We start from the raw sequence: 11,253 nt of genomic DNA on the forward strand, positions 1-11,253 counted from the left end.
ACTCACCATCCACTCTCTGAGGACCTTCCTTTCCTTATGGGATTCATGAACAGTGCCTTTGATTTTTCTACCTTGATAGAGGACCTTTTTAATGCAGTTTTGTACAGTTGACGCTTGAACAACACAGGGGTTAGGGGCCCAACTCCCTGCACAGCAAAAAAATCTGCATATAATTTTTGACTCCCTCGAAACTTAACCACTGATAGCCTACTGTTGACCAAGCCGTACCAATAATGTAAACAGTTGATTAACACATATTTTGTATATTGTATGTATTCCTACAATAAAGTAAGCTACAGAAAAGAAAATGTTATTTAAAAAATCGTAAGGAAGAGAAAATATATGTACAGTACTGTACTGTATTTATCAAAAAAAATCCTCATCTAAGTGGACCCATACTGTTCAAACCTGCATTGTTCAAAGGTCAACTGTGGTCAAGAGGACCTGCTTTCCTGAATACTAATAAAGAGAACCAATTCTTTCTAGTGACAGAACGCTCGCCAAAACATTCATTCTTCTCGTCTGGGGTCTTATAACTCTGGAGGAAAATACGACTCTTCTTTGTATCCATCATCCAACATTGCTGCCTTGACTTCTACTTGCTTGTTCATTGATGATGATACCTAGATGCTCTTTATTTTAACCTCAATTAGTGATACCTTATAAAAATAATATTTGTTAGTAATTATTGAATGCTTATTATGAATTAAGAACCAAGTTTTTTGCACGCATTAATGCACTTAATCCTCACAACAACCTTATGAAGTAGGTTCCATTATTATTCTCATTTTTACAGATGAGACTGGGGCACAGAGAAGTTAACCCCAAGATCATATATAGCAAGTAAGTGGTAGGACAGGAATTTGAATGCAGGCACTCTGCGCTTGAGAGTCCATACTCTTATTTCTTTCTCTAGGTAGAAAAAGAGAGGTTTCATTTTAATAAATGAGGAATCATTTATTTTAATAAAAAGAAAATGAAGAAGGTTTATGCTTTTTGGAAGTAAGATTTATACCAGTCATACCGCTCTCAGAAAATTTTGGTTCTTTAGTCTCATTGGGGAAATTTTGTTTAAATCTCATATAGAATTTTACATACAAATTTGCTTTAGAAAAGTAAATGCAAGAAAACACGATATATACTTCACATTTTATAAATATTAGATGGATTGCATGGTATTTTGGATGACTGAACCATAAACAGATTTATTTATCAAAAAGGCTTTATTGCCAAAAAAAATTAGATGACATAGATGAAATGGACAAATTCCTAGGAACACACAAATTACCAAAACTGACTCAAGAAGGAATAAAAAATCTGAACAGACCTATAACAGGTAAAGAGATTGAATCGATAATCAAGAACTCCCAACAAAGAAAATACAGCAGCAGATGGGTTCACTGGTGAATTCTGCCAACCATTTAAAGAGAAATTAACACCAATTCTTCTTAAACTCTTCCAAAAAAAAAAAAAAAATAGAAACACATTCTAATTTATTCAATAAGGCCAGCATTATCTTGATAACAAAGCCCAGACACAGACAGATTGTACACTATGACAAAGTAATAGTTATTGCAAGAATATGGGGATGTTTCAACATATGAAAATCAGTCAATATAACATATCACATTAATAGCATGAAGGGAGCAACATTGTCCTAGTTGGACAATGACATGAAAATAAAGGACAATGACATGAAAATAAAGCTATTTGTTATTTAAAAAAAAATTGAATGAAGGGGGAATGAACAACATGATCATCTCAATTGATAAGAAAAACATTTGATAAAAGCCAACACCCTTTCATGGTAAAAAAAAAAAAAAAATTCCACAAACTAGGGAGAAATGGAATTTCCTCAAACTGTTAAAAGGCATTCATGAAAAACCCATGTTAACAACATATTAAATGGTAAAAGATTGAAAACTATCCTTCAGATCAAGAAAATGCCCACTTTCACCACTGCTAGTCAACATTGCACCAGAAGTTCTAGGAAGAACAATTAGGCAAGAAAAAGATATAAAAGGAATCCCGATTATAAAGGAAGAAGTAAGACTACTCTATTTGCAGCTGACATGATTCTATATATTAAAAATTCTAAAGAATACACACACACATACACACACAAAACAAAACGTGAGTGCAAATAAATTCAGAAATGTTGCAGGATACAAGATCAACACAGAAATGTCAAGTGATTTCTATACATTGGCAAAAAAAATCCAAGAAGGAAATTTTAAAAACAGTTCTATTTATAGTAGCATTACAAAGAATAAAATACTTAGTAATAAACTTAACCAAGGAAGTGCATGGCTTGCACACTGAAAAATACAAAACACTTATGAAATAAAGATCTAAATAAATGGAAAGACATCCCACATTCATGGATCAGAAGAATTATTGTTAAGATGGCAGTAGTCTCCAAATTAGTCTATAGATTCAATGCAATCCCTATCAAAATCCCACTGGCCCTGTTTTGCAGAAATGGAAAAGCTCATCCTAAAATTTATATGGGATTGGAAGTCACCCAAAAGAGCCAAAACAATCTTTAAAAAGAACAAAGTTAAAGTTAAAATCACATGCCATTTCCTGATTTCAAAATATATTACTAAGCTGCAGTAATCAAAATAGTGCAGTACTAGTATAAGGATAAGTACATAGACCAGTAGCATGAAATACAAAATCCAGAAATAAACTATGGTCAACTGATTTTTAACAGGGGAGCCAGGACCATTCAATAGAGAAAGAATAGTCTCTTCACCAAATGGTGCTGCAACAACAATATTCATGTGGAAAAGAATGAAATGGGACATTTAATTCACAAATGTGTAAATATTAACTCAAAATAAATCAAAGATCTGAATATAAGAACTAAAACTAAACCTCTAAGAAGAAAACATAGGTATAAATCTTCATCACCTTGGATTTGGCAATGGTTTCATTTATATGACATCAAAACACAAGGCAACAAAAGATAGATAAACTGGACTTCATCAAAATTAAAAGCTTCTATGCATCACAGGACACTATCAAGAAAGTGAAAAGACAGCCCACAGAATGTGAAAAAAAAATTTGCAAATCATATAAAAGTCTATCCAGAATATATAAGGAACTCCTACATTCAACAACAAAAAGATAAACAACCTATTTAAAAATGGGCAAAGGACTTGAATAGACATTTCTCCAACGAAGGTATAAAATGGTCAACAATCACATGAATAGATGCTGAACATCATTAGTCATTAGGGATGTGTAATCAAAACCATTTCAAATCCACCAGGATGACTATAATTTTAAAAACAGAAGATAAGTGTTGGAGAGGATGTGGGGAAATTGGAACCTTCATACATTGCTGGTAGGATGGTTAAATGGTATAGGTATAGTGGAAAACAGTTTAGTAGTTCTTCAATAAATTAAACATAGAATTACCATGTGACCAAGCAGTTCCACCCCTGGGTATATATCCCCCCTACCAAAATAAGAAACCCTGAGAACAGGTGTTCAAACAAAAATTTGCATATAAATATTCATAGCAACATTATTCATAGTAGCCAAAAGGTAGAAACAACCCAAATGTCCATCAGCTGATGAATAGATAAACAAATTGTGGTACATAATATAATAGAATATTTTTCAGTCATAAAAAGAAATGAAGTACAGATACATACTGCAACATGGATGAACCTTGAACACATTATGCCAAGTAAAATAAGCCAGACACAAAAGACCACATATTGTATGATTCCATTTATATGAAATATACAAGATAGGCAAATTCGTGGGGGCAGCCAGAGTCTGAGAGGAAGAGGGAGTGGAGAATGACTGCTTAATGAGTAAGGAGTTTCCTTTCAGGGTGATAAAAATGTTCTGGAACTAATTAGTGGTGATTACACAACAGGGTAAAGGTACTAAATGTCACTTATGACAAATTTTATGTATATTTTACAATAAAAAGCTTAGTAGGTACATTATAAATTGTTATTTAAATGTTGTAACAATAGGCATTCTCTGTATATTGCTAGGATTAAAACTCTACATTTACATTCATCCCAAAGAGATTTTTTCTCAATGTAATGTGCAAGTAAATGGATTTTTAAGTCTGACAGAAAATCTCTTTAGGTTTTAGATTTAGAAACACTGACAAAGAGGAAATTTTGATTGGAAGCTCTTTTCCAATGCCTAGTACACAAAGGCATCCCATAAATGTTAAAAGTCAAAGTAAGTATCTTTTCATTAATTGTATAATGCTTAAAATGTTTGTAATTTCTTAACTGTTATTGAACAAATATTCAGTAAAATGACATTTTACTGTGACTGGATTATAAATTCCCATGTAATATTTTCATTCTATTTCATTTTTTAATTGGAGTAAAAAATCAAATGCCATGAAAAATTAAAACCTACTTTTGGCATTTTCATCCTTCTCAATCTCAGATACCTTCCATGATTTATAAAAATGGACCAACTCCCCCACCAGAGACTCTGTCCTGACTCCTAAGACCTAAGAAAATACCATGTTTATTTTGTATCTTCTCCTAGGCCTGAGCAACTCTGGCATCTTATGAATCTCTTGAAGAAATACAGTATTGATTGATGTAGGTATTAGCATCACAACTAGTGTTTACTGCCACCCCATTTTCCCCCCAGCCCTGGGTAATTATTTCCTTTAGCTAATGAGATGCATCTAAAGAAGGCAAGGAAGCTTGGGAACCATGTTCAGTGTCCTCCATCTTTGCTCAAGCTGAAGTTGGTTCCATTTGGTGACATTTCTTTGTGGATAACAAACACATATTTAATCAAGATACCTGTAAATAGTTTTATATTGTTGAATGAATACTACTTGTATAATATGTGCCTAAAGAATAACTAATAGAAGTTGGGAAGGCAAACAATGACTCAATGACCCTTTGGTTACCCCGGGAGTGGTGGCATACTCAATGTATTAACATTATCATGACTACACTAGTTTCAAAACTAGTCAGATTGCTTATTTATATTTTTCTGAGTGAATTCTACCCAGAAAGTCTATTGTCACTTTTTAAGAGAGTACAAACACGCCACTTGAAATTGAGAAGTAGAATCCACTACATTTTTAAAATCGCTTTCTTTGAAGTTATGCGTCTTTACAAATCTAAAATACATGATAAGCTGAGCAGTTCAAAAGAGACCTAGATGGAGTAAATTTTGTGGACAGAAAGAGGTCCTTACGTAGTGGTGGAGCAATGAGGTTAGAGAGAAGCTGACATTCAAAGAGCTGCCTGTGTCAGTGACAAGAATAGCTGGGCTGTATGAGGACTTCAAAGAAAGAAAATCCCAGGTAGTAAGTTTGGCAAAAGCTGACCTACTTACCTGGCTGATTCTGTATCACAAACTCAGTAGCAAAGCTGCAGAGGACTGAGAGTGGGGGTGGGGGCAGCTATTCCAATTGAGAATTCATTTATCTCAGAAACTTTCTGATCAAAAAATGTGCATTGAGCAAAGCAGTAGGGAGACTAAAATCTTATATAATCGTTGATCATGACACAAAGGAGGGGAAAGAATGTTAGTTCATTAAGGGCACATACTGGGGTATCTTTTTGTACCCACTGTAGCACTTAGCATTTGACCCACTGTTACAGCTTCACATAATAGGCTCTCGCTAATTACTGGTTGATGTAAATATGGAGTAGACTTGGTCTTTGAGGTCAGGCACCGCAAATGTATTGAAATGTGGGTTTATAGTAACACAAATTCTGAAAGATAGAACAAAAAGAATTTATGAGATTTCCTTGTTCACATTTTGAAAGAGGGTTATGACCTAAGGAGAGGGGTAGAAAGCATGTGCATGGGAGTGAGAAAACTAGAATATGGTCGGGAAGGAAGAAGCAGCCCAGGCTGACTGCTGAGGCATCAGATACATGCAGGGCGATGGAGGGAAACGTTGGCTCATTTATTGTTTTATTCAAATTAAGAATGACAGTCATCATTTCTATCTGCACATGACTCCAAAATAATATGAAGAAGCTCCAGATGGTTATAAATAACGCTGGGGATGCAGTCTACAGGTAGGCCCCCTGTCTACCTGCTCTTCCCATCTGACCTTATTTAAGGAGTCAGATGGACCACGTACAGCTAAAATATATCAGCTAAGTGGCCTGCTTTCTCTTCTCCCAGCAATGTTACAACAATTTCAATTTTCAGATGTCATGAACATTCAATTCAATATTTGGTATTTGGATGGTAGAGAACTTTTGTATTTTCCCTGTTATATAAATCTTTCATAATAGTCTTTGCAAAGATTGTACTAGAGGATTGCTCAGGTCCCTTCCAGCTCCAGTACTCAATAATGTAGGTTGAATATCATCTGACTATCTGTGGGCATTCATATCCACCGGATAGGACAGTTTGGGATACCATCCCAGCCAGAACCCAGAATGGTATGGAGTTATCACCCCACTGCTGGCATGGTCTAGTCCAGTGATTCTCAGCCATGGCATCCCATCGGGATTACTTGACAAACTTTAAAAAGACCCCTGGCGTCTGGACTCTACCCCATATGTGCCATGTCAGGCTGTCCCAGCCAGAACCCAGGTGAATCTAATGTGCAGCCACAGCAGAGAACCATTCCCTAGGCCAACATCCCACAGAGTGGCTTCCACTCCCCTCAGACTATGTCATCCCTTGCCAACTTCTTCAAATCAAGGCCCTCTGTGCTTGCTGTAGTCTGAATGTTTGTGTCCCTGCAAAAGTCACGCGTTCAGAGCCTCTTCCCCACAAGTTATGGTATTAGTAGGCGGAGCCTTTGGAAAGTGCTTATAAGTCATGAGGGAAGAAACCCTCCTGGATGGGATTAGTGTCTTAAAAAAAGAGCCTCCACAGAGATCCCTAGATCTTTCTGCCTTGAGAGGATATCCCGGGAAGTCTGCAACCAGAACACGGCCCTCCCACAACCACATGGCACACTGATCTTGGACTTTTAGCTTCCAGAACTATAAGCAGTAAATTTCTACTGTTTATAAGCCATCCAGTCGGTGATATTTTTTTATAGCAACTGGCACAGACTACCACAGTGTTACACCAAGAGCGAACTTTCCAAGCACCCTCAAGCCCTTTTAGGAGAACCATTTTTTATTTAGTCACATAATTATGAGCTTGCAAATCATTCTTATCTGCTCAAGTTCCCCCAAGGACCACTACGAGATGATATTTTGCTAGCTTTATTTAGCATGTGCAAAGTATACAATTTATTTTAAAATAACATACCACTTAGAGGTTTTCGCAATTTAGATGAGCTTTTCCCAATTATGTTACACCAAATCAGTGAGCCTGTATAGTATTTTTGTAGAAGAAATGGGATATTTTTAACAAAGTTATTTGAGAAGATATTGTGATGGTCTAAAATGAAAAGCAGCTTTGAAAAACATGAACAACTCAGAGCAGACTTCCTCCGTTTCTGGGAATATGGTTCTGTAGACTATTTAGATGAATCATCCTGCTTAAAACAACCAAAAATTCTGAATAAAATGCATTTTCTTTAAAGCATTGAAGAACAAACAAAATATTAAAGATTATGAAGACAAAAAGCTAAGTGAAAGGGAAGATCCAGAAAGATGAGCTGAGCACTGAACCTTTTTTACCCTGAGGGTATTCCCCAAACTGAGGAAGTTTTCCTTTGGTTTTGTTGGCCTCCTAGGGTGTGGGCTAGAAAAGTCAAAACCCAAGACATGCCCAAGATGGAAAGACTCTACCTCTATAAAGCTGACATCTCAAAGTGCTACAGCTAGAGGGAAATGGCAAACCAAAATAATACCTACCTCATTCTCCATTATCAGGAGACTGAAAAAGAAAGAAAAGAAAAAAAAAAAAGAGAAGGAAGGAAGGAAGGAAAAAAAGGAAAAAGAAAAGGAATGAAAAGAAAATGCCTTGGGATCTCTGATAACAGGTTACAGAAGAAGTCTTCTTTGGGCCTGAAGCCCCCCACCCCTCCCATGCCTCCCCACACACCTGCCATAAAAGTTGCAGCCCAGATTTATATTACAGGAGACACAGGGAATCCGAATAGTCCTATAATCATTTAAAGAAAATCTTCTCACAAAGAAAACTCCAGGCCCAGATATTTTCACTGGCAATTTCTACCAGTCAAGGAAGACTATCTTTCTAAAATGTATTTAAACAGAATAATAGGTGCTCAGGAAATTAATTTCAGAAAAATGACATTAAAGAAATGCCCTATCTATACAATTTCAACAAAATATTTCTCTCATTCATATGACCTTCAACAATACTAAATTTTTTCATTACATTAAACTAATTCTGTAATTATTCAAAATATGGTGAAAGATGTTACTTCTCTAATTCTATCTAGTCTTCTATATTGTTCACTACAGTGATTGCCATGAGTATAATCATGTTATATAATGTTTGAGCATTCAGAAAGAATTGCAAAACCTACAAAATATCAGCTGACAGTTTAGTTAAGAGAACCAAAATCCCAATATATCCATGACTGCATAATGATGACAAGTTCTTTGACCATAATAAAACAATGACTTAATTAATATTAAACATTTTAATAGTCGTTATTTTGAAATTATTCTCTCTTGTTGATAATAAAAATTATTCAGTTCAATTTCTTACTTAGGCAGTAGAAATTTTAGACTATGGACTTCCTAATATGACATCAAAGTATAAAAATTATGCTGATTCATTAATCTGCGTTGTTCATTGATACTGTATAGTTAATGCTATTCAGCACATTGCCATTTTTTTCGGTAATTACATAGTGCTTTAAGATTCAAGCTAGGGGCGCCTGGGTGGCTCGGTTGGTTGGGCGACTGCCTTCGGCTCAGGTCATGATCCTGGAGTCCTGGGATCGGGTCCCACATCGGGCTCCCTGCTCAGCGGGGAGTCTGCTTCTCCCTCTGACCCTCCCCCCTCTCATGCTCTCTGTATCTCATTCTCTCTCTCAAATAAATAAGTAGAATCTTTAAAAAAAAAAAAAAAAAAAAGATTCAAGCTAAAGGTATTTTTGTATCTAATCATCTACATACATATAGTAAATAGCCTGTGACTATAGAATCTCAGGGAGCCAGATAGAACCACTCAATAAAGGGCCATGATAAAATATAGTAAGTACTACTGGAATGGGGAATATGTTCAAAATGAAGATTTTACCTGTGGTGAGACAAAGTTCTACAAATGAGTTCCTCTTTTGAAGACCAAATACAGAGAAAAATGGCCAACTCAAAATTATACTTCAGCTCTCTAGGTCCAAAGACTAAATAAAGGCAGAGAAACTACAGATCAAAGGTCAACAAACTATAGCCCACAGGGCGAATCTGTCTGCCATTTGTTTGTGTAAGTAAAGTTTTATTGGAATACAGATGTGCCTGTTTTTTACATATTGCCTTTGGCTACTTTTGTGCATGACAGCAAAGTTGAGTTGTGACAGAAACCATATCTTTTTCTTGACGTTTACAGAAGAAGTTTGCCAACCTGTACATGGAGGATCATTTTTCCATCACCTAGGAGATGAGGCCTCTGAGGGGGTGGAAATAAGGAAAATACAGAGCAAAGAAAATGGTAAACCAAGAGGGAGCTTTCAATATCAAGAAAGTGATTTGGAAGAAGATAGAGGAGGCAAGTCTGAGGAATGAGACCTTGAACTCAGTATGTTTGGCCTCCCCATTGAGTCTTGGAGAAGTCTTCTCTGGGCCTGAAGACAATTAGAGACGAGCTTAGCTATTGAGGCAACCAAGTGAAATTGGGTTAAAAGCTCATGTTTTTATTAAATTGCCTCAGATTTGGTCATTTGTTTACTGAAATACAGAGAGTTTGATTCAACTTGATTATGTGGCAGATACTGTGCTAAGCACCTCGTATGCATGTTAATTTTTAAGATCTTTACAATAGCCCTATGAAGTCGATATGATTATTCCCACTTAATGGTGTAGAAACCAGCTAGTAAATGGCAGAGCCAAATCTAAAAACCAACCAGATCAGTATGACCTTAGAGCCCTTTTTAAAAACCTATGCAAGATTGCCACATGGAGGTGAGCTTTAGCTGTCTTTATTACGGAGGATGATACCTATTTGATGCCAAGGTCAGATGTCGTGATAGTGTCCTCATCACATCTGTGCCACGTTTTAAATTCTCACTTTTAATGAGTAGGGACAGGCTACGTAATTCTGCCTATTATGTGCATGAGTGCATACGCGTGCACGCACACAGACATGCCCTTAGTAAGTGCCGCGCCATTGTGAGAGGACAAAAGAAGGGCATTTTAGTGAGGGGGGCATATTTAATGTCCTGGGTACAGAGAACTGTTGCTGTCAATAGAGCAAAGAGCAGGGATGCTGGGTGGAGCAGTCATGAATGGAAATGAGAGGATGACCCGTTGCTAGCAAGTCATAAATCCGTTGTTCGCCGTTTAATATAATTTAAGAGACACAAGTGCTTCAGGATTCTAAGGATGTGAGGAAGATGATTCTGCAGCTGTACTGGATCAGTCAGGGTCCAATCAGGAGACAGAACGCACACCATAAGTGGAACAGAGAAGGTTTGGTATAAGGAGTTAGGTACTATTACAGAGGGTGAGATTCACCCATGACTGGCTGGTTATCATGGTGTGGGGTTTGACTGCCCTACTTGCAGGCTAGTAGATTAGCCTGTAACTGTTTCATGGATGCTGGCAGAGGGCACTAAACTGGGGCAGAGACAAAGAACTTTATTACCCAAAGTACAAAAACAAGCGTGGCTATCACAGTTTGGGTTAATTCCCCTGGCCCCCAAGTCCCACAGGAGCAGGTGGGGAATCCACCGAGCTTAGGGAAATTCATGATTTTATAGTAAATGGTAGACAAGCCTGCTCTTTGTCCTCGAGGTTTCTCACTACACACACAAGCCTGAGAAATGGCCCGGGTTACTAGTAGTGAAGAGGGACACTCAGGGACTGCAGGACATTGCCTTCCCCTTCCTCTTGCAACATCTCCAGCATTTAGCATTGTGCCAGATGGAAAAGGAGGAAAAGACCCATCTCTATTTTCACAGAGCAGGTAATGAAGATTGGAGATGAGAAGCCGTAAATTAAAAACTGGCATATATGACTATCAATAGTACAAGGCACAGTGAATCAAGATGTAGTCTGAAAATATAGAATAGAAGGAAGAGGGTGAGTCAGTCTATTTTAACAAGTGTGTATGTGTGTGTGTATGTGTGTGTGATCTCCGCTGTGTACTGAGAGCTGAAGAAACCAAAAGACATAGTCCCGAACCCTT

Source organism: Halichoerus grypus, chromosome 3 (assembly GCF_964656455.1).
Source record: "Halichoerus grypus chromosome 3, mHalGry1.hap1.1, whole genome shotgun sequence".
NCBI classification, from domain to species: domain Eukaryota; kingdom Metazoa; phylum Chordata; class Mammalia; order Carnivora; family Phocidae; genus Halichoerus; species Halichoerus grypus.